This window comes from Saimiri boliviensis, chromosome 4, assembly GCF_048565385.1.
Source record: "Saimiri boliviensis isolate mSaiBol1 chromosome 4, mSaiBol1.pri, whole genome shotgun sequence".
Taxonomy (NCBI): Eukaryota; Metazoa; Chordata; class Mammalia; order Primates; family Cebidae; genus Saimiri; species Saimiri boliviensis.
This window is the reverse complement of record NC_133452.1, coordinates 86,666,150-86,690,221: the sequence shown is the minus strand read 5'-3', so window position 1 is coordinate 86,690,221 and position 24,072 is coordinate 86,666,150. Positions and strand designations below refer to the sequence as shown.

Below are 24,072 nucleotides of genomic sequence, written 5' to 3'. Positions count from 1 at the left end.
CAGGAGGGCCGGAAATGCAAACCCAATGTTTATTGAGCATATGCTATGTTCTAAGCAGAAAAAAACCACCCTATCTCTTTTCATTCTCCCAACCAGTTCAGTGTAGGTAGGATATTATATTATTCCCACTTTACCGTAGAGAAAAGAAGAGCCCAGGAAGCTTCAAATCACTTGCCTCCAGAAGGGACTGAACCAGAATGGGAGCCCAGACTCCTGACCCAGGCCAAGAACTTTCCTTGAGAATCCAGCTGTGTTGGCTTCTACACCTCTGGGGCACCACTGGGTTTGGGGAATGATCTGCCACCATTCTCGTATCTCTCCACCTCCATGATGATTTTCTACAGAGTCTTTCTCTCCACTCAGTAGGGAGAAGGAATTCCAGGGGAAACCTCGCTTCCATCCTGAATCCTCCCTGAATGCTTCCCTGCCCATCCCAGCCCTCAGTAACGGCTTCAGCAATAATGACAACGTTGGTCGTTATTTACTGACCATAGGACCATGCTCCAGCAGCTTCCCTAAGGTACTGGATTCAACCCTCCAGGCATTTGCCCTGGCTGAGAGGTCTGCCTGGGCTTCTCTCCCCTCAGATACATGCACCTCCTTTAAGGACCACCTTCTCTGGGAGATCCAACCTAATACTCCTTTCCAGGTCTTTGTACCTGCTCTATTTCTTTTTCTTTCTTTCTTTCTTTCTTTCTTTCTTTCTTTCTTTCTTTCTTTCTTTCTTTCTTTCTTTCTTTCTTTTTTTTTTGAGATGGAGTCTCGCTCTGTCACCCAGGCTGGAGTACAATGGTGCGGTCTTGGCTCACTACAACCTTAGCCTCCTGGGTTCAAATGATTCTCCTGCTTCAGTTTCCCAAGTAGCTGGGACTATAGGCATATGCCACCACCCCCAACTAATTTTGTTTTTTTCAGTTGAGACGGGGTTTCACTATGTTGGTCAGGCTGGTCCTGATCTTACGATACGCCTGCCTTGGCCTCCCAAACTGGGATTTACAGGCATGAGCCACCGCGCCAGGCCTGCTGTATTTCTTTTGAAAGCTCATGTCACCTTCCAAAGAGTATTTAATTTACTGATTGTTATGCTCATGGCCTATCTTCCTCCTCTTTAAGTTCCGGAAGGCAGAGACTGTGTTTTGCTAGCTGTCGCATCCCAAGCACCTAGAACACTGCCTGCTGTACGCTAGGTGCACAAGCCATCTTTGCGAAACGGCAGGAGGAAAACTCAAAACCCTTTAAGGCAGTTGTGTTATTTTCACAGCAGAGAGGAACCAGGGCTCTCGTTCTGGGTTCGGTGGCTTGTCCAAGGTCACAGAGCCGGCCATCCCCAGCTGTGTGCTGGGCTGCTGAGTATGAGGCCCTTTGGGGTGAGCCTTGAGCCTGAGCCTCTTCTGAGTGTGTGTGAGTGTGTGTGTGTGTGTGTGTGTGTGTGTGTGTGTTGGCTCCCTAGGGTATTTCTGCCTGCATTCCAACCAGCAGGTCCTTCTGGGCACCCCTCCCCTCCTTTTCGGGGCTTCTTCCCTTCCTGCAGCTCCTTTTAGCCCCTGTGTTCTTGCCCCGAGCCTGGAGAGTCCTGCCAGTGCAGCTCAGCTCACCTCCCTCCCCTGAGCACGTGGGTCCCTGGCCTGGGCTGAAGTCCACACCAGGAGCCCGAGGTGCCCATGGAAGGCCCCCACCCTGGCCTCCGCGTGGCTCCTCTCCCCAGAGATGTAAATCCGGGCCCCAGAGTGGCCACACAGAACATACATCTTAAACAAACACTTCTTCTTGCTGTTTATCTCCCTGGCCTTTAAACAAACTCTTTCAAAGGTTTCTGCTGATAGGAGAGATTTACTGAAAACCATTCCTTGCTTAAAAGCCCTGGGTTTATGCTGCTGGGGGTGGGGGGGCAGTGGGGCCTTCAGGCCTGGGGTTTCTCTGACTCCGGACCACATGTTTATCCTCCAGGCCTTGATAGAGGAGCAACACAGACTAATCTTTATGGAAAAGAAAATAATAAAAGCAGGAAAGGGGTGGGCTGGAGGCTGGGGGAGGTTTGGTTCTTGTCACCGACTCCAAGAGGCTGTGGCAGGTCCGGGTGTGGCAGTGCCCACCACACTGTAGCCCTGCCTGGGGGGTGGGGGGCGGTGAGCTAAGCATCTGGGAGGGGTGGGGCTCCCTTGAACTTTGGACCGAAGGCCCTTGGGCAGGTGAGCCTCTTCTCGGGCTTCCAGAGGTCAGAGTGGGCCTCTCTCTGCTGGATGAGGGGTGGAGGGAGGGCAGCAGTCACATGATCATGTCTATTCCCGCATCAACCAACACTCAGAAGGCACCTAGCCTGTGCCAGGACCTGGGGGTGGAGAAAGGAATAGTTGTTAGCATTTAGTTCAGCGTTTCTGTGGGCCTGGTACTGTTCTAAATCACTTAGGTGAATCAACTCTCATTTAAGAAGCAGATTCTGTAATTATCTCAGTTTTGTATATGGGGAAACCAAGTCACAGAGAGATTACTGGCCGTATTCCAGAGGTTTTAGTTTACAGGGATGCAAGCTGGGCACTGGATTCCAGAATGTGTCTCAAGTGGGAAACTATTGCCGTAGAGATTGACATTCCCATTTCCTACCCACTCCCCACTTGTCCTCCCAATAATACAGTATCTCATCCATTTCAAGGTGTCTCACAGTTCACTGACAGTGGTATTTCTTTCTTAGTGGATCACAAAATAATGGTGCATCTTGCAATCTTAGGTTCAACAAAATACAGCAATGGAGAACTAATGTGTACCAACCGTGGAGCTTGGGCTGGGTGATTTGCATCCATATTTCATTTAGTCCACCTCCCAAAGCTTCAAGATAGGTCACAGGAGCACCTCTGATGAGAAAACTTAGGCACCAAGAACTCAATAACCTGCCCAAGATCGCCCAGCTAGTGGGAGGGGGAGGCCAGGATTTGAACCCATAATTAAATGGCCTCATATGTATCCTTGACCCTTTCAGACTGCCTTATACGTTTCAAACTGTCTTCCCACCTGTTTTGTCCGTTGAGGAAGACACTGAAATCCAGCAAGGTTAAGTGACCTGTTCTAAGTTACACATCTGACTTCTCAACCTGTAACTGCGGAAGAACCATGGGAAGTGGGTTTTTTTTTTTTTTTTTTCGTCGTTGTTTGCTTGTTTTAAGCCTACCTGGGCTTTTATAGCCGGAAGCTGCTTCTAAGAGAACAGGACTAGGAAAGTGGGCCAGGGCAGGGGCCTCTGAGAGTATGGGCCATCCTGGGTCTTGGGTGCTGAAGGATGGAGCCAAAGCCTGTTGTGGGATCTCCCAAGGGCAGAGGATCTGGGCAGGGGCAGATGTCATTGCAAAGACTCCACCGACTTCCGTCTCTGCTTTGTTTGTGAAGCAAAGTTGCTGCAGTGGCAGGTGGGGAGGGAGCAGAAGGCCGGGTAGGAATTTCCAGTCCTTCCCTGGGCCCATAGTTCAGGCCAGAAGCCACTCCCTTTCTCCATGTTTACACGCGGCAGGCCACACCCCTCGAGATGGCACAGACTGACACCCGCTTCCAGTCCCCTTGCTCCAGGCCAAATACTTTTTCACTCACGTTAAAGCACTTTTCAGCACCTGGGCCCTGAGCTGGGGAGCATTTCCAGGGAGGAAAGAACAGAGAGAGTGTGAGGAGGAGGCTGGGGGTGGGCTGAGGGGAGGTGGGGAGCTGGGACAAAGTTTTGTGGGTGATCGTCTTATACCCATCAACTTTCTTTGTGTATTATTCTTTCCTTATATAGTGACATCCAGTTTCCAAAACGTTTCCTTCCTCCTAGCAACTCTTGCCCTAAGATACTTAATTCACACCAAGGTAAACATGACTGATAACAGCTTCCAAAGTGATCCTTTCAAGGGCATTTTGGCAGTGGCCTTTTTATTTGTTCATTCATTCTTTGATTTACTCAACAGTTTCCTTTGGCATTCCTGGAGACCCTCCATCCTATCTCGAAGTCTTAGCTGGGACACCTCTAAGCTGTTTGGTGGGCTGCTGTCCAAACTCTGGGCTTTGTGGGTAATGACACCCACACCCTCTGACAGCATGTAGGTCTATTGGCAGCAACCCAAACTGGCTTTTTTGTGCCTTCAATGGAAGGAAAGGTAATTTCTCCTCATGAAAAATGTTTGGGAGATTTTGCCTAAATGAAAAGGGAGGTGCTTTACTGATAGATCTCCAGGCATCAAACCCGTCAGTCCATCTGAGTCTGGACACGGGCTGAGCTCCCCAGGGCAGCTGAGCAGGAGCCCATCGAGGACATCAGATCTTGGGGTAGAATTTCCACCCGACTTGCCCTCAGGGCTCTGCATAGATTTCTCTCTCTGTCCTTCTTGGCAGAGAAGTGGCTGAGGATGAGGAAGACCCTGAGCTCAGAGCTGGAAGACATCCAGGGAATCATCTACCCAGTAGTTGGCAGAGGACAGAATGACTCACAAGTATATTGAAATCCAAAATATCAAACAGCTAAGAGTTGTAGCTCCAATTGAAGGCAAAAGTCTCGACCCTGCCTCCTCTGCTCTCCCACTTGGCCCATGAGTGGTCCAAAGCTTCCTTGTGGACTCCAAAGCTCAGAAGGACATGAATAGAATCCACTGAGCTAGTCTAGTGGTCCATTTTATAGACAAACTGAGTCAGAGTGTGATGGGATGGATGCGGGTCCTTAGGGCCCTCCAGCCTCCCACGGTCGCTTCTGGTTCATGTTCATTTCCTGGACTCATAATATATCCTCCTTTCTAACGTGACCCATGCAATTCTATACACTCTTCAGGCTCAGCTCAAATGTCACCTCCACCAGGAGGTGTTCCTCAATTCTCTCTTCCGGTTCTGGCCCTACTCCCACCCAGTTCTGTGTTCCTGGAGCTCATTGCTTTTGCATCTCTCTTCAGCTCAACCTCTCATTTCTGCTCATTTGAAGCAGCTCTTTCCTCCCTTGTCAGGCTGTTGGTCTCCCAGAGGTCAGGAGTTTATTAAAAAAATCTTAAGCTTCCAGCCCATTAGTAGGTGTGCAATCACGGTGAGGCTGCTGACATGTTTTCTTGGGTGATGGTGAGATGCTTTGCTCAAGGGGGTCAGGGTCTGCCTATTGGACAGCCCTAGTTCTCATTAATTTGGTGGGGAGGGAATTGAGTTTGATTAAACAATTACTTGGAGACCGGAAGTAGGGCAAGGAAGGGGATGCAGAACCTTCAGAGCCTGGGGAGGGGGGACCCTTCTGCTCCAAATTCCTCCCCATCCTCAAGAAGATGGAGAGCAAAAATAGGGGTAGTGGAAGAGAGCTGGGCCCCATGCACTTCCCACCATCACTGATTTCCCTCTTCTGTGGCATTTTAAGAGCTCAGGCTCAAACCCTTCAAGGGCTTTTGAAACAATTAGATTTGAAAGTGCCCAGTGCTCGGTCTAATTGCTTAAAAGCCACTTCAGGCTCCAACTGACCCAGAGTAAAGCCTGGGGGTGGGCAGCGGGGAGGGGAGACCCGAGACACTCTGTCGCCCTGTTTCTCAGGCCTTTCTGGATAACCAAGGCCTAGGTGAGTGATGATGCCAAATAGGGGCCTTCAATTGTCCCTGGGGGCGGAGCCACCAAAATCGTCCTGCCCCTTTCCCAGCCCTTGCACCCAGGGAACCTCTCACATCTAACCTTTCTCTAGGATACCTTCTCATGCAAATTCCAGCATTCCTAGGGGTGACTGGAGCATGCATGTCCAGAACCAATTTTCAGTGTCAGAAAGTGGACTAAGCCAATGTAAAGAGGCCCAGAAGTATCAGGAAACAAGCCGTGGTGTGTCCAACTCAAGGATGATGCTTTGCTTCTGAGAGATTTCAAGATTGGGGCTTTTGCAATCTCTAAGTCAGTTCCATCTCATCATTCTTTCCTGATTACTCTTCTCCCAAGTTCTTTTAAAAAGTATACATATATATATATATATATATATATATATATATATATATATATACACACATATATAGAACGGGTGCAGTGGCTCACGCCTGTAATATCAGCACTTTGAGAGGCCGAGGTGGGCAGATCCCTGAGGCTGAGAGTTTGAGACCAACCTGACCAACATGGAGAAACCCTGTCTCTACTAGGAATACAAAAAGTGGCTGGGCATGGTGGCACATGCCTGTAATCCCAGCTACTCAGGAGGCTGAGGCAGGAGAACTGCCTGAACCCGGAGGCAGAGGTTGCAGTGAGCCGAGATCGCATGCCATTGCACTCCAGCCTGGGTGACAGAGTGAAACTCCATCTCAAAAATATATATATACACATATATACATACACACACACACACACACACACACACACACACACACACACAGGGTCTTGCTCTGTCATCCAAGCTGGAGAGCAGTGGCATGATTATGACTCACTGCAGCCTTGATCTCCCAGGTTCTATTGATCCTCCTGCCTAAAGCTGGGACTGCAGGCATGTGCCATCACATCCAACAAATTTTTTAAATTTTCTTAGAGTTGGGGTCTCACTATGTTGCTTGGGCCGTTCTAAAACTCCTAGCCTCAAGTGATTCTCCTGTCTTGGCTTCCCAAAGTTCTGGGATTACAGGAATGAGCCAATGTGCCCAGCCTTAAATGTACTGTAAATGAGAAGAATTGTAACGTTGTTCTCTCTGGCTTAAGACCTTGCGATGGCTCCACGTCAGATAGGAGCCATTGCAAGTCTTAAGCTACAGAGAAGCTCCCCCAGCCTTCGAGCCCCTCTGTAATTTGGCCCCACCTCACCTTTCCAACTCCATCTGCTCTGTGTGCTCCCAGCTCCAGCTCCTTGTGATACCTTTTCACAGGCCCTGCTCTTGGCCTCCACTCCTTCACCATGTGAATGAAGACATCTGTGTATGTGCCTAGCAACAGGCCAAGCAGAGGGGCCACTGAGATGAATGAGCCATGGGCCCTGCTCTCGGTGGGGGACACATTCTAGCTGGGACAGGAAAACGTAAAACAGATGATTCCTTTGCCAAATTCTTCTTGAGCACCTCTATGTGCCAGACCTAAGGACACTGAAGTGAACAAAACAGACTAAGTCCCCACTCTTGTGGAGCTTAGCTGGTGGAAGGAGAATCAGACAGAAACACGAAAGCAAAGGAGATACACAGTTTGCCATGGGGAGATGAACGCGTGAAGGAAAACAAAGTAGGGTGAAGAGAAGGGCCTGGGAGGTCAGGACACGTGAGCAGAAACCTGAGCAAAAGGCAGGAAGTGCTTGGGCAATGGTCTGGAGGCATTGGGTTTAAGGAGGGGCGAGGAAAGAGACCAGTGTGATTAGAGAAGAGGGAGGGAGGGGAGGAGGAGGGAAGGAGAGTAGAAGGAGCAGGGGGCAAATCATGAAGGATGCTACAGTCCTCTAAGGCCTTCGGATCCCAGAGTGAGATGAGAGCCATTGGGGATATTGAGTAGGGGGTGATATGAGTAAACACAAGTCTTAAAAGGCTCACTTTGGCCGGGTGCGGTGGCTCAAGCCTGTAATCCCAGCACTTTGGGAGGCCGAGGCGGGTGGATCACGAGGTCGAGAGATCGAGACCATCCTGGTCAACATGGTGAAACCCCGTCTCTGCTAAAAATACAAAACATTAGCTGGGCATGGTGGTGCATGCCTGTAATCCCAGCTACTCAGGAGGCTGAGGCAGGAGAATTGCCTGAACCCAGGAGGCGGAGGTTACGGTGAGCCAAGATCGCGCCATTGCACTCCAGCCTGGGTAACAAGAGCGAAACTCCATCTCAAAAAAAAAAAAAAAAAGGCTCACTTTGGCTGCTGGTGGAGGAAGGGGCAAGAGTGGAAGCAAGGAGAATAGTTAGTGAGCCACTGCAATAGTCCAGGCAAGAGACGGCAATGGTCGGGTTATTGGGAAGTGGTTAAATTAGTGACAGTTACAATAGAGTGTAGACACTAGCTTGAGATTGCAAGCCGGGGACTCCCTCCCACCTGGAGGTGGGAGTGCGCTGTTGACAAGAAAGGATTGCTGCAGCTTTGACTAGGAAGCCAAATCTTCAAGAAGGAATTCATAGTGACAGGAGATGAGAAAGTGGGACAGAGGAGGCAGCACACACTACAATGTGCCCTTCATGTCTTGCAGGGACGTGGGGACAGTGTAGACAGACCAGGGCATCATTTAGAGCAGGCGTCCCCAAACTTTTTACACACGGGGCCAGTTCACTGTCCCTCAGACTGTTGGAGGGCCGCCACATACTGTGCTCCTCTCACTGACCACCAATGAAAGAGGTGCCCCTTCCTGAAGTGCGGCGGGGGGCTGGATAAATGGCCTCAGGGGGCTGCATGCGGCCCGCGGGGCCGTAGTCTGGGGATGCCTGATTTAGAAGCAGGGAGTGGGGCAGGCTGAGGCTGGAGGGCTGGAGAGGGGTTGCGCACCAAGGTCAATGATCAAGTTAAATTTGGGGCTTCTTCTGTGTGCAGCATGGCTGTGTCATGATCCAGTTCGTGTTCAAGGAAGATCACTGGCTGTGGAGGGGTGGGTGAAGGACTGGGCCTGGGGGACCAGTTAGGAAGCTATCATGGTGACCTGGTGATAGATGAGCATGGCCTGGACTAGAGGGCCTGTGATGGGGCTTGGAGAACTGTTAGAAAGGAAAGCTGCCAGGATGTTCAGATGTTGGTTGATTAGACAAAGGGATTAGAAAGCAGAAGGAGGCCGGGTGCGGTGGCTCACACCTGTAATCCCAGAACTTTGAGAGGCCGAGGCGGGTGGATCACGAGGTCAAGAGATCGAGACCATCCTGGTCAACATGGTGAAACCCCGTCTCTACTAAAAACACAAAAAATTAGCTGGGCATGGTGGCGTGTGCCTGTAATCTCAGCTACTCAGGAGGCTGAGGCAGGAGAATTGCCTGAACCCAGGAGGCGGAGGTTGCGGTGAGCCGAGATCGCGGCATTGCACTCCAGCCTGGGTAACAAGAGCGAAACTCCGTCTCAAAAAAAAAAAAAAAAAAAAGAAAGAAAGCAGAAGGAAGGAAGAGTGACCCACCTTAGGCTCCAGTGCCTTTAGACAAGCGGCCCCACACTTAGGGCCCTCCTTTGGCCACTCTCACAAGGTAGGAGTCTGTCCAGAAGGAGGGAGCCACACCCACTTCTGGATTATGCTCCAGATGCCCAGGGCCCCAGAAATCCCTGCCCCAAGGGCCTGTACCCTGCATCCAGGACCTCTGCAGGCCACCTCCCCAGCTCCAACCTCCAGAGGGTGGCCTGTGTCTTGGCTGTGAGCTGAGTGCAGGGCATGTGGTCAGCAGTTGCGTGTGCGGGTTGGAGTATCCACACACGTGCTCTTGAAGCCCTAGTTGAAGGTGACGGTGGGGATGGGAAGGGAAGAGGCAGGTTGGGGGCAGGGCTGGGGGAGAGCAGAGATAGCTTCTCCCTGTACCGTGTCCCTGTACAGAACTCCAAGGGGCCTAAGAAGTCTAAATTCAAATCTGGCTTTCCAGATCTTTAGAAGGTGTATGTGTCAGCCTAGGAGAATAGAACATATTTTATTAAACAGTTTGTTAACTTGATTTATAACTTTTAAATATTTAGACATATGGAATGTGGGCCTCCATTTGTACTTTCGCCTGGTCTAAGAGGGGTGAGTGGAAAACTCCCGAGGGCCAGGATTATGTCTTATTTGTCTTGTTCACCCTCCCCCATCCCCCCAACTTTGGGCCCCTGGACCTTGGTAATTTCCATGGAACTGGAAAGAGAATCAGATCCCAGCCTGATAGTGAGAAACACAGACTGGATGAGACCCCAGGAGGGAAAAGATTGGTCGGGCAACTGACTGCAGAGGCCTTTGGAGGTGTGGCCAGGGGCTGGGGAGGAAATTGACCTGGTACTCAGGGGGTTAAGAGCATGCAGACTGCCTGGGTTCAAAGCCTGGTTCTGCTCCTTAGGACCGTGTGGCCCCAGCAGGTCACTAGCTCCTGGGGTATCGGCTGCCTTTTTGTAAGACAGGATAACGATAATAATCCCTAATGACCCCAACTGCCTAGTTTACTGGGGGAAGACATAGTGTTTGGCATGTAGTGAGTTCTATAAAAGTTTGTTGTCAAGTGAAATGACATCTTGGAAGGAATTTTTTTTTTTAAAGATGGAGTTCTGCTCTGTTGCCCAGGCTAGAATGCAGTGGGGTGATCTTGGCTCACTGCAACCTCCACCTCCCCGGTTCAAGGGATTCTCCTGCCTCGGCCTCCCGAGTAGCTGGAATTACAGGAACATACCACCATCCCTGGCTAATTTTTGTATTTTTAGTAGGGACAGGGTTTCACCATTTGACTAGGCTGGTCTTGAACTCCTCACCTCAAGTGATCCACCTACCTCGGCTTCCCAAAGTGCTGGGATTACAGGCGTGAGCCACTGTGCCCGGCTGGAAGGAACTTTTAAGCCCAGCTAAGGGGCAGCTCGTGGAAAATCAGGGAAGGAGAAAAAGTTGGTTTTGATGCCAGACTTTTCTCCTCCCACTTTCAGGGTTCCCCATAGTGGGTGGGGGACTCAGAGACCAGGCTGTTCCCCCGCCTCCACCAGGGCTATCTGTGTCCTCCGGGGTAACTCCCTCCGTTCTCTGTCTCTTCAAGCTCCACCAGCTCCATCCTCTCGTTCCCTGGGGACTTTGCCAAGCAATTCACTTGCTAATCCCTAAAGACCTCATTCACAGGAAGTTATCAGTGAGCCCAGCACTGTGTTGAGTGCCCTGATGGGTTATCTCATTAGATCGTTTTTGTTTTCCTTAAGGGAAGTTGAGAGGGCTCTAGATGGAGGGGATTCTATAGGGACAAGGAGCTCCCCCTTCCCACTCCAGCCCTGTCTCAGCCCCACAGCCTGTTCCTACCTGGGGGCAGTGGAGGTAAGTTGATAACATGGACTCTCTGAAAGCTGCCAGCCTTGGGGATTCTGTGAAATAAAACTCAGGGATCACGTACTTGTTGAATGGAGACAGAGATGCCGTGTCCCGGCCCTTGCTTTCCGGAGAGTCCAGTCTCCTAGCAGCATGGGCATACACGCTGGGGAAACCATACCATACAAAGAGTGTCAGGGAGCCTGGCCCTCTCATCAGGGCCCTCTCTGGCGCTGATGAGAACTCTATGTGATTTGGACAAGTCACTCACCCTCTCTGATCTTGATTTCTCACCTGTGAAATGAGAAAGTTAGGCTAGATCACTGGGTTAAACCTTGTTTTTCCTCTTAAAATTAGCTCTCATGAAATCCAACACCCAACTCTGCTGTAAAAAGTCGAGCTGCTCTGCTTGTGAGGGGCGGGAGCCAACCTTCTCCGGCTTTCTCCTCTTCTTTCAGGATGATCCCCAAGGGCGGCTCACAGTGTCTTTCACTGAAGGCATGAACCTCATGGGACAGCTCAGGAACGGCCTCAGGGAGGTAGCCAAGGTGGGCTTGAAGGCTGGGAGGATTTTGATGAGTGGAGGTGTGGGGAGGGCACACAGAGCAGGAGGTGCTGTGTGAGAAAAGATGCAGAGAAGGGAGGAGCCAGCCTGGTTGGGGGTGGAAAGTCCTGGAAGAGAGGAAGTGCAACAAACCCAAGAAGGGGGTGCCCACGGGAATGTCACAGCAGCACCAAGGGGGAACACGGTATCTATAATTGGGAACTCAAGTCCAGGCCCCTTCCTACAGAGACAGGTGGGGTGTACACCTGCTGTGAGGGGAAGGAAGAACTAGAATCAAGGAAATGATACAGTATCCCCCTCAGAGGGATGCTTTAAGGGTGAAATTAGTGAATATAGCCAAAGCCTCAGGACAGAAGGAATGCAACACAGGCACTTGTTAAATATGATCAGACCGGAGTGGGCCCTGAGCTTGTCCAAGGCCCGCATCCCTCCTGGCCTTGGGCCCAGTGCTGGTGGTGATAGCTTAGAATTTCAGCAGCTTCTATGCTCAGCAGTTACGGTGACTATGAGATGTATGTGTATGTGTGTTGGGGGGGAAGATGTGGCTGCAAGTGTCTTTCAGCCACCCCCTAACATGAATGCGAGTGTGTACGTGTGCACGCACACACACCCCGTCTCTCTGTCTTTTCTCTGGAGCTGGTGCACTCCTCACCACCCCCACCCCTTCATCCTCCGAATCCCCACCCCATCCCCTTTGCTTGAAGTCCACACCTTGCTCAGCCCTCTTCCTCCCCTTGCTCTGAGTCCCTGGTCCTCCCACCCACCATAAATCTGTAACTCGGGAGCCTGTGTGTAGGGGGGAGGGGATGGAAGAGCAGCAAGCAAACGAACCCCAGCTAATGAAAACGGCGATAAATCTCTGTCTATCAGGTTTGTTGTGAGCACAAACATTGCCAAACAAGGGCCCAGATGGCCTGCAGGCCCTCCTCCCTACGATCTGCAGAGCTTTAAATGGAAACGGTTGCTTTATACATCTATTTACTACTTGGAAACGGGGGATGATTGAGACCAGGGATGCCTGGCCAGGAAATGGGGTGCAGACCAGGTGTGAGCTCTCCGCTCCCCCATACCTGAGCAGGACAGCTGTGTAGTCTCCAGGCTCCACCATTCCTGCTGCTGGCGAGCCCTCTCTGACATAGGTCATTGGGCAAGGGTGGACAAGAGGCCACCTTGCTGGTTGACATTCTGGTCTCCCCAGCCTGGCCTCAACCTGCTCCGAGACACACTCCTGGCCAGCCCAACCCAACTTCACCTTTTGCCTAGAACGTTCCTGTTTTCTATCCAGCCAGCCCTGGATGGGCAGCAGTGGAAGCCTGCCTTGTCCTTCAAGCCCAAGCCAAACCCCACCTCCTCCAGGAAGTCTTCCCATCCCTGGTTTTCTCTGGGCACCGTTTCAGTAACATCAGCCATGGAGAGCCCCGGCAGTCTTTACAAGACAACTGCTTGGGAGGTGGACAGGTTTGGGCACACAGCCAGGCTGTACCAATTAGCTAAGGGACCTTGACAGGTTATCTCTCAGCCTCAGTTTCTTACTCCGTGTAATAGGTATAATGATGGTGCCTACTCCTCACCTGCCAAATAAAAAACAAATAATAAAAATAAAGCAAGTGTAGAATGTGCTGAGCAGAATGAGGAGCACAGTCTTAGAGATTTGGAGGCATCAGCCTTTATTATTGGTGTCACCTAGTCACGATTGTCTGTGCCTTGTCTTTTCACAGGGGTGTGTGTGTGTGTGTGTGTGTGTGTGTGTGTGTGTGTGTGTGTGTCTGTATACATGCTTGCCTCTGCATGTCCTAGTTTGGTTTCCCCTGAAATCAGACCCTGAGACAAGAACTTGGTCGCTGGTAGTTTACTGAGGAGGTGATCCCTGGAAGCTGGAGGGAGGGAATGGGGAAGTGAGACAGGGAGGGAACAGTAGAAAAGCCAATGAAGAGTGGTTAATGATCGAGTTACAGTGTGGGCAACGGAGGCTCCCTGAGGAATGGTGAGAACACACCACGAAATTGTCCCATGGAGTCCCAAGGCAGCCAGGGTGCTTATCCACCTAGTCTTATCTCTTACTAACAACTTGAGATTGCCCCTGCAGTGTTAAATCCCAGCTGTCCTGTGGGCTGAGTAAAGCTCCTTTGGCCCCTGCCCTGGAAAAATCCTATAGGTGACAAGCAGAAAGGCTACTCAGTGTGGACAATTCCTGGGCTGGCTGACAGCTTCGCATCACAGTGGCAGATGAGTGGAGAAGCGGGCTAGGGGACATGGGGTGAGGCAGGAACAGCATCCTCGGCTGAATTGTTACCTTTTAAGCCCCAACAGTCTCCAGCGTGTGGCATTTTGCACACAGTAGGCACACTATAAGTATTTGTAGACCAAAAGGAGCTTTGACGTTAGAGCTGGAGCTGGGAAAACCTGGACTCTCCCCATTGCTCCGGTTTTTTGTTTTGTTTTGTTTTGTTTTTGAGACACAGTTTCGCTCTGTCTCCCAGGCTGGAGTACAGTGGTGTGATCTCGGCTCACTGCAACCTCCACCTCCCAGGTTCAAGCAATTTTCTGCCTCAGCCTCCCGAGTAGTTGGGATTACAGGTACCCGGCTCCATGCCCAGCTAATTTTTGTATTTTTAGTAGAGACAGGATTTCAGCATCTTGGCCAGGCTGGTCTTGAACTCCTGACCTAGTGATCCACCCACCTTGGCCTCCCAAAGTGTTGGGATTACAGGAATGAGCCACTGCGCCCGGCCTCAGTTTTTAATTCATTGTGTGATGCTAAGCAAGACATAGGACGACTCTGGGCTGCATCTTCTATAAAATCGAGAACTTTCTACCTTCTCTGCTTATGCCACAGGCAGGTTGGAACAAACTGGAATGTTGTTTGGGGGGTGCTCAGAACAGGTAAGAAGTGGCTGTGATGATGATGATGATGATGTGTGCAGGGGAGGGGATGTTACCGCTATCTAGGCATGATGCAAGTGAGAGGTTCCTGGTGCTGTTACTCACTCTGCTATCAAAACACAAAGGTGTGTTCCCCTGGCCCTTCGGGTATGACTCCTGCCTCTTCCTATTCCAAGTCAACCCCACAGGTAAAAGATGGAAGAACAAAAGGCCATGGGAGTAAGATCTGCTGACTCCTTGGTGAAAAGGATCCCACATCTCCCTGCCTACCAGAAATGGCCTGTGGTTCCTTTGACCTAGGTCAGCAGTGGGTTTCACAGATGTCTGATGGGTGTAGAAACCATTTTGTACAGAAATCCCAAACTTGGTGGGGTGTGTGTGTGTGTGTGTGTGCGGGGGGGGTGGGGTGCCTTAGAATTTCCAGGGAGCCCATGGATGACCCTTAAGAGCCCCTAAGTAAGTCCCTTAAAAATATAAATTAAAAATGGCCAGGCATGGTGGCTCACACCTGTAATCCCAGCACTTTGGGAGGCCGAGGTGGGTGGATCACCTGAAGTCAGGAGCTCAAAACCAGCCTGGTCAACATGGTGAAAACTTGTCCCTACTAAAAATACAAAAATTAGCCAGGTGTGGCGGTGGGCACCTGTAATCCCAGCTACTTGGGAGGCTAAGGCACAAGAATTTCTTGAACCTGGGAGGCAGAGGTTGCAGTGAGCCAAGATGGCACCGCTATACTCCAGTCTGGGAGTATAGCGAGACTGTGTCTCGTATGTATGTAAAAATGGAGTGCTTGAGTATACGTGTATACATCAGCCACTGTAAGTTGGTGACTTAAAGCTTCCAGCAAGTTCTCAAAGGAGTTTGTGATCCAAGAAAAGTAGATTTGCCCTATCTCAAATCTCCCATCTCAAAGGGGAGGACACTGAAGTCCAGAGAGGGTAAGCGACCTGCTGGGTCACGCAGTAGAGGCCGGAAAGAACCCAAGGTCTCTAATCCTCTGTGGCTTTGTGGGTTAGTTAGGTCTGCCTGGCTGCACAACCAGAAAGGCAGTCTGGCTCACCAGGACACTGTGCCGAGAGCCCATGGCACATTGCAAAGTCTCTCCTTGCTCCTGGGGGAAACATCTCAAAGGCAAGACCGAGTCACTATTTTCTGGGGATGAGGGTGAGCACTGAGCTCTATTTCCGTGGAAAACAGAACAAGGAAAACCTAGACCAAATGTGGAAAGAAAGGAAGCTCTCTGTTACTGACAGAGAGCACTGGGGCAGGGAGTGCCCTTAAAACTCAAGTGAAGCTTGGGCGCATGGGCAGGCCTTAGTTTCAGAGGCAGAGATGGAAATGCTAATCATGGTTACCACTCTAAGCTGTGGTGAAGATTGAAGATGACGCCAGTGAAATGGCTTAAAAATAGGAAAGCTGTACACAAATGCTAGTAATGATCACTACAGCAGCGGCCTGATAAACACTTTTTTTGCTGCTGGGAATAAATTGTATACCACCTGGATGTCAATTACCCAATTCTGGACAACTACACTATTGTCTTTCAAGCCCCTGTAGCCTGCTGTTGGAGCTAGAGCCCTGGGTTTTGAAGTCAAACCTGAATCTGCACCTCCGTTCCACCACCTGTGCACGTGTATGACTTTGGGTAAATCACGTAACTCTGTTGGCTTCAAATTGTCCGTTTGCAAAATGGGGACATATGCCCACCTCATGAGGACGTAAGATTTGATGAGTTGGTAAAAACGAAAACATCTATAATGGTGACTGGCACACAATAGTTGCTCAATAAACCTTACCAGTTTTGTTCCTGTTCAACAGTTTGAAACTTTGGATAGTTTGTTTGCTGCTTAATTTCTGTCTCTTAACATGTCTGCCTTCTCCACTAAAATGTAAGCTCTGCCGCTCAAGGACATGCCTTGTTTACGGCTGTGTTTCCCAGGTCGGGCACACAGTGTGCTACAGATAGTTGTGAAATGAATGAGTGGAAGTGCAAAAGCACGTTTTTAAAGGATGGGAAGGAACTCTGACAATGTGAGAATGCTCACGTTGGCTCAGCCCCAAGGGGGACCCAGAGCTGTGCCAAGAGCCCTGTTAGGGGTCAAGAGAGTTGGCCTCTGGTCCTAGCTCTGCCGCTTAACTGCCGAGCCACCTTCGGGCAATTTGTTGGTCCTCTCTGGCCCTTTGTGTGTTTTCTCCAGAGCGTGGGAGCCCTGAGATTCCAGGGCTTCCTTCTGAGAGGCTGACCTCCAAGGAGCTCTGGCCAGCTGGGAAGTGTGGGATATCGGGATAATTCAGGGACTAAATTAATTAAGAGAAAGGAGAAGTGGGAGAGGATAAAGACCGAGAAGGAAGAAAAGTCAACGCGTGGCTGCGGCGCTGAGTAGCTAGGGGTGGGGGTAGATTGGGGGAAGGCCGCGCTGGGCCAAAGCAAGGAGCTGCCGTGTGCGCCCCGGGGCTGGTCTCCGCCCGCGGCTGATGCGCCGGAGCCTCCGCCAGCCCCTCCTTTCCTTGAGCTCCTCGCCAGTTACCGCCGCCACTGACTTTCTGACTTCTTAACTTGTCAGCAAATCCCAGAGTTAAAAATGCACACGCACCCCGGCCAGCCGCCAGCAGGGCCGTCTGGCCGAGGCTCCAGATGTGGGGCCACCGCGCGGGCCGCCCGCCCCGCCGCGCAGACTAAACAATCGGCCTTGGCCGTGAGCGCAGCGCAATTCCAGATGCCGCGTCCCTCGCGCCGCGCGCTAATTGGGCCGCGGGCGCGAGGCTCTGTCAGCGCCAGCAAGGCCCTGCCCAGGGCGGCCTTGGCCCGGCGCCCGCCCGCTGGGCTACCTAGGGCGGGGGGAGGGTGGAGAGACGGAGGGGAATGGTCGGGGGGTGCGAAAGGGGGAAAGAGAGAGGCTAGAGGAGAGAAGAGAGGAGGAGGAAGAGGAGGAGGAGGAGAGAAGAAGAAGACACAGTGAGACAGGCCACTAGACAGCGTCAGCTCTGAGACAGAGAAACACGAAGAGGGGCAGACGGAAAGGGACAGAGACATTCTCAGAGAGATAGCTTCAGAGACAAAGAGAAAGCCTGAAGCACTGAGCCATATTCAGATTTAGAAGGAGGCAGAGACGGAAGAGAGGGAGAGAGACCAAAGAGAGTTGGAGAAACAGAGGCAGGGCAGACTGACACAGAGAACAGAATCAGGAGAGCCCAAGGCACCGAGAAGGAAACGAACGTGGACGCGGCCGGGGAGAACGCAGGCGGTGGGAGCACTGGAGACCCGCATGTTTACCACCGGGTCGCTGCTGCCTTACGGTGTCTAACCCCTTTGGTTTTACAGTACCTCCTCCCTTTCCATTCTCACTTACTATCATTCTTCCTAGACCCGGGCGAAGCCGGGAACTGAGCCCACCCGCGCGGTGATCCACTCCTAGTCTGGCTAGGGGACTCCGTAGAGAAGGAACCCTCGCCCCTAAAGAAACCTGAGCTGTCGAGATTTCACTCCCGAGCCTAGGCTTGGAGACGGGTTCTCCCTGGACGCTGCGGGAGGGTGCGGGATGGGGCTCCGCGGGGATTTGCCTAGATGCAGGGGATGCCCCGAACGACCCCTGTAGGGCCAGCCCCCAGGCAGCCACCTCAGCAGCACCCTCCTTTCCCAGGCGCCCTGGGGCCTCCTCAGCTCGGGAGACAGGAGGATGACTCAACACAGGTTAGTCAAGGCCCAGGGCAGGGAAGCCCACCGGGGACCACCCGGGGGAGCCCCCCAGCCTCGCGTTCCGCCCCCGCCGGGAGGCCCGCGCGCCCTGGGGGTGAGCGCGGAGGGCAGTGCGGCGGCCCGGCGGCTCTTGGCGGCCCCTCTCTGACAATCTTTCCTTTGTTTGTTTTCTTAAATCTGGGAGGCCCGAATTCCTGCCGGATTCCGTAGGTTTCACTCAGGAAGGAGGCGCCCCCACCCCCACCCCCTCTCACGTCGGGCCCCGCTGCTGGGGGAATGGCAGGTTCTTCTCCGAGGCCAGCCTCGCGCAGCCCCGCGGCCCGGGCAGGGCGAGCGGGCGCCGGGCGCCGGGCGCGGCGGAGAGTCCCGGGCGCCCTGCCCGCGCGCGCCACCACGCAGCCCCGCGGGAGGGCCGGGGGCAGCCTCGCCAGAGAAAATTAAAAGAAAAAACCAAACCAAACCAAACCAAACCAAACCAAACCAAAACAAAAAAACCAGGAGCGCTTTAAAAGATACAAAGAGTGGCCCTCCCCCCACCCAGCTTCATTCCACACCCCATCCACCTCTCACACTCCCCCACCCCTTTTTTATTTTGGTCTCCAAACTTGAGCCTCATTAATTTCCAAAAAAAATTTCCCCAAATAAAAGGCAAACATGGAAAGAAAAACAAACTATTAGAAAATAGAGGAGGGAGGAAATGTTATTTAAAAGGTTAGCAGACCGCATCATTTTCCAATGATATTATATACTCCCAGCAGTATCCAAAATATATATGGGCCCTGGGCCAAGAATGTAAAAAAAAACTTTTTTTTTGAAAAAACCCTTACTTAGACACAACATCTGGACCGGAGAGCGAACAAACCCCCCATTTATCACACTTAATCCTCCAATGAAGCAATCGACAGTTGACTTCTGTTTTGCTAATTTAGTTGCTTTCAAGCGCCGGCCCAGTCCAGACCGGGAATTAAGTGTCACTTGTGGAGGGCCTGCCCGGCCCCCGCCGGTCTTCGCTCCCTCCCGCGCCCAGGCTCTCCGATAGGGAAAAAAGGCCATTAATGAAGAAAGAAACTTTTTACGAATTCCCTTTCCCCCGCCCACTCGGGTCAGTGAAAACCTCGACTGTGACCTAGCTCTGTCCCCTCGCCAGTACGCGACACCCACTTCCTTGGCAGCCACGCCCCCACCCGCCAGCTGCCTCCTCCCAAATTCGGTGGAGCAACGCCTCAGCCGGCAAAATCTCCCGTAGCTCCAGGAGGTCACCCGGCTCACCGCCTTCTCCGCGGGTTGGCTAGGTGCTGTCATCCTGGTACCTGGCACGGCCTGGTGGCCTGGCAGCTTGACCTTTAGGCCTGGAGAGGGCCGGGGAGGGTCGTGGTGCTTGACGGTAGGGAGCCTCCATACCCCCCCGGAAGAGGATGAGGGGCAGCAGCCCCCGAACTGGAGGCTTTTAGCCAGCAGTGTCGGAGACAATGGGATCTTGTGAGATTGCAAGAGGGAGAGTGAATACACCAGGGAAAGTGTATCATTTCAGGATTAGTCAATAAATCCCTGGAACCCTGGCCCAGTGGGGCTGGTGCCAGAGGTAGGGCTGGCCCCAAGTGCAGACTTCCTCAGCAACCTTCTCTTCCCTTCCCAGAGGCCAGGCCTCCTGGGTCTCTCTCTCCTCACCTCTCTCTGTGCATCTCCATGGCTCCTCTCCTAAACTTTGGAGTCAAGGCACAGCTTTTGTCCTTCCTCTCCCCCGGGGCTGGAAAAAGTTCTATAATGGTGCAGTCAAGGTTTGAAGGTGTCCTCAGGCACCTGCAAACAGAAGAGGCTGGAGAATGTGTCCCAACTCCAGCCTGCCCACTTCTGTTCACTCTGATCCAGCCCATCCCCCAGTCCCCAGCACTGAGTCCTGGCAGAGTACCCAGGAACAGCCTGCGCTCCAAAAAGAGGCCCCCGGTTCCCTGAATCCCAGTCTTCTGCAGCCTCTCATGGTGGTCTGGCTGGGCCTCAGACTTCTTGGGGAGGAGCCCTGAGTTCTGGCCCCAATCCAGATGCAGTCTCAACCCCCCTCAGCCCATCCCCCAGGGCCCGTGGAAGCCTTATATCTGGAGTACCCTCCATACTCACTCCAAAGGGCACTTATGAGCACTTAGTATGTTTCAGGCAGTGTGCTAGACTCAGAACATTTGGAGACTCTTGAAACTCTCTTCCTGCCCCTCCCTTGGGCCTAAGCCTCTACTGGACCTTATTTTTTCTTCATAGGGGGCACCATATTACCGAGCTATACTCCTTCCATAAGCAGTCATGGAGCACCTGCTACATGTCAGACACTGTTCTAGGCACTGGGGGTTCAAAGCTGAGCAAAGGCCATTTCTGCCCTCCAACTTGCCAGGGAAGCAGACATGCCAACAATTAATTCCAAGACAAGGCCAAAAATAAGGGGCCACAGGAGGCATTCATAAAAGCCTCAGAGGAGGGATTGACTCACCTTGCCTGGGATAGAAGGAGGGGTGTTGGCTGGGCACGGTGGCTCACACCTGTGATCCCAGCACTCTAGAAGGCTGAGGCGGATAGATCACAAGGTCAGAAGTTCAAGACCCGCTTGACCAGGGTGGGGAAACCCTGTCGATACTAAAATAGAAAAATTAGCCAGGCCTGGTGGTGGGTACCTGTAATCCCAGCTACTTGGGAGGCTGAGGCAGAGAATTGCTTGAACCTGGGAGGTGGAGGTTGCAGTGAGCCGAGATCGCACCACTGCACTCCAGCCTGGGCAACAGAACGAGAATCTGTCTGAAAAAAGAAAAAAGAAAAAAAAAAAAAAAAAAAAAAAAAAGAAGGAGGGGTGTGATGGATCACAGGGTGGCGGGGTAACCTCATCACTCTAGCTCTTAAAGCGACCGTACAGCCTAATGGTTAAGTGCAGATGGGATTTAACTTCCTGCTCTGCCACATCAGTTGTGGGATCTAGGGCTTCTTAGTCTCTCTGAGGCTCAGTGTCATCTGGAAAAGTGCGAATAAGAATGGGAATTACCTGCCGGGCACGGTGGCTCAAGCCTGTAATCCCAGCACTTTGGGAGGCCGAGGCGGGTGGATCACGAGGTCAAGAGATCGAGACCATCCTGGTCAACATGGTGAAACCCCCGTCTCTACTAAAAATACAAAAAAATTAGCTGGGCATGGTGGCGCGTGCCTGTAATCCCAGCTACTCAGGAGGCTGAGGCAGGAGAATTGCCTGAACCCAGGAGGCGGGGGTTGCGGTGAGCCGAGATCGCACCATGGCACTCCAGCCTGGGTAACAAGAGCGAAACTCTGTCTCAAAAAAAAAAAAAAAAGAATGGGAATTACCTTACCTTGTGAGCCTCTGACACAGTCATACGGGGTGCGCAGCTGGCGCGCAGCAATCTCTGAATGAAGGTCCACTGAATTATCTTTCTTTCAAAGCGTACGAATAGACTAGCTCATAGCCTCCTGGCCTCCCTCTTCTTGTCCCTGAGCCTAAGGGTCTGGCACAGTGCTGGGCACGTAGAGTAAGTGGCAGAGGAAATCAATGGGTACAACAAAGCCCATCAAACCTTCGCTCCAGTGCCGCTAGGTAGACAATGCTGTGGGCTATGGGCCTGAATGTTCTGATACCTGGCCATGGGCTGGGTGGGCCATGACGGCTGTTCTTCTTGCTCCCACATTTCTAAGAGTCAAGCAGTATATGATCCTCTGAAACCCCCTTTTTTCTGCTCAGTAGAAAGTCTTCTAGCCTGGAGCCATTATTCTGTGACTCTGGTTTGGGCTGAGTCTTGAGTTGCTGTGTGTCGCTGGGCAAGACACGTCCCTCTCTGGGCCTTGGACTCCTTATAGGTAAAATGAGTAGGTTGGGCTGGATGCTCTCCAAGCTCCTCTGCAGACTTTGCGCTTGATGTCTGCTTCTCCTTTCACCTGGGGAAACCTCATCTTCCTTGCCGGACCCTGGTTACCCAGAGGTGTGCTTTTCTGCTCTCCCATTTCTCACTCGCCTCTTGGCTTTTCTTTTCTTTCTTTCTTCCTTTTTTTTTTTTTTTTTTTTTTTTTTTGAGACGGAGTCTTGCTGTATCACCCAGGCTGCAGTGCAGTTGCGCGATCTCAGCTCACTGCAACCTCCACCTCCCAAGTTCAAGCGATTCTCCCGCCTCAGCCCTCGAGTAGCTGGGATTCCAGGCACATGCCACTACGCCCAGCTAATTTTTTGTATTTTTAGTAGAGACAGGGTTTCACCATGTTGGCCAGGCTGGTCTCGAACTCCTGATCTCCAGTGATCCACCCGCCTTGGCCTCCCAAAGTGCTGGGATTACAGGCCTAAGTCACCGTACCTGGCCTCGCCTCTTGACTTTTCTCTGTGGTGTCCCTCCCTCTCTTTCTCCCTTCTTGCTCCCCTCAGCTATCTTCCTCTTTTTCTCTCTCTTTTTCTTCTTCTGCTGCAGTCCTAGGCTATGAAGAGTATGTGGATGAACTGATGCTTAACTTTCTCCCAGGCAGCTTGCCCCTCCCACCGCTACCCGGCTTCTTGACCCCCAAACACAATCTGGGCCCAAGGAGCAGACCTTTCCATCTGTCCTCTTGCCTGGCTTCTGTGTCTGAAGACCTTGGTGGGGCCCTGACCCTTGACTTCTGACTTCTGTGGGAATGGGAGAACGGCATCCCAGCTGGACCAAGAGAGTGCCTAATATGGGTCTTCTATCCCTAGAGATGGATAAGCTGTCTATTCCCACGCTGCCCGCCCCACAAAGTCCCAGGCTCAGGGAAGGGGACAGGAAGCTTTTTCTAAGTCTAGCTGAGGCTCAGCTGTGGAACCCACCTCCTTCACGGTGCCACTCTGAAGCTGGGAGAAGTCCCTTGACAGAGCCGCAGGTGCCTGAGGTTATGGTCGTCGCTAAGGAAACACTTATTATTGTCAGCAGCCACTTCCAGAGAACCTACTGTGTGCCAGGTACCCTGCTATGAGCCAAGAGGAGGGGTCTGTGTTGGGGTGGAAGGGACTGGGGTGAGACAAAAGCTGGGGGGAATCCCCAAGAAGGGCACCACTGCCAAGTCTGGGGCTCGTGGGCAGAGGGTTTGGCAGCGTCTGTGCATGGGCCGGGTTGGAGTGGCACCTGAGATGGAGCCAGGCCCTGGAGGCAGGTAAACAGGATGCTATGTGCTAGGTGTGGTGAAGGGAAGGGGGATACAGGGGCACAATGGGCCATTGTGTGCACTGGAGTTGCCTTCATTTCTGGACTCTCTAACCCCTCCCACTGGGCTGTACGAATATTGAGACATATGGAATATGTGGTCAGATAGATGGAAGATGAGAGTCATCTGCTTTGGGACTCTTCTGCTCTTGCCTAGACCACAGTGGACCAAAGTGTTGTGAGGGGTGCCGCATGGCCCCGCAGAAGGACACAGGGAAGAGGCATTTGGCCGCTGGGATGTGGTTGACAGAGATCTAATCAATTCTGATGACCGGGCTGTGGCCTCAGCTGGGCCATGAGCTAGCTAGCTGTCTTTAGGAAAACCACATCACTGCTGTAACCCTCAGTTTACTCATCTGTAAGATGGGATAAGGATTACGCTTGCCCTGTCTCCCTCACAGTGATGTGTGGCATTGTGACGGAGCCTCGCACGTTGTTAAGGGGTGTACTCAGGGCAGAGCTGGTTCTTGCTTCTGTTGTTACTCTGCTGTAGAATCCTTTTTGCCTGAAAAATCTCCCCTCTGGGTTCAGATGTAGGCAGAATTGATGACTACTCATGTGGGATATTGAGAGACCTAGGAACAGGAATCAGGATTTAAATTCTCTAAGTTTTCAGCCAACCAGTCTTCATCCATTCACTATTCATTCAGTCAACACAATTTTTTTTTTTTTTTTCGCTTCCTCTCTTATGTCAAGCACTTTGATGCCCTGGGCCTTCAAAGATGAATAAGGTATGTTTCTTGTCCTCAGGGAATTCCTAGTCAGATGGGAGACACGCTGAACACACACATACAAGGCGGCATTAACATATATTAATAACTAATATTTATTGAGCACATACTACGTGCCAGGAATAGTTCTAAGCACTCTATCTGCATTAATTCATATAACCATTTT

At 51.8% G+C, this 24,072-nt stretch overlaps 1 long non-coding RNA gene across 1 annotated transcript; it reads right to left on the bottom strand.

The window, feature by feature from the left end:
- Positions 1-1,846: 1,846 nt before the first annotated feature.
- Positions 1,847-19,824, bottom strand: LOC104650600 (uncharacterized). Its single transcript, XR_744193.3, has 3 exons — positions 19,658-19,824; positions 19,300-19,465; positions 1,847-2,329 (listed from the first exon to the last, which is right to left on the bottom strand). It is a non-coding gene; the product is annotated as an uncharacterized LOC104650600 (long non-coding RNA).
- Between the last annotated feature and the right edge of the window lie 4,248 nt (positions 19,825-24,072).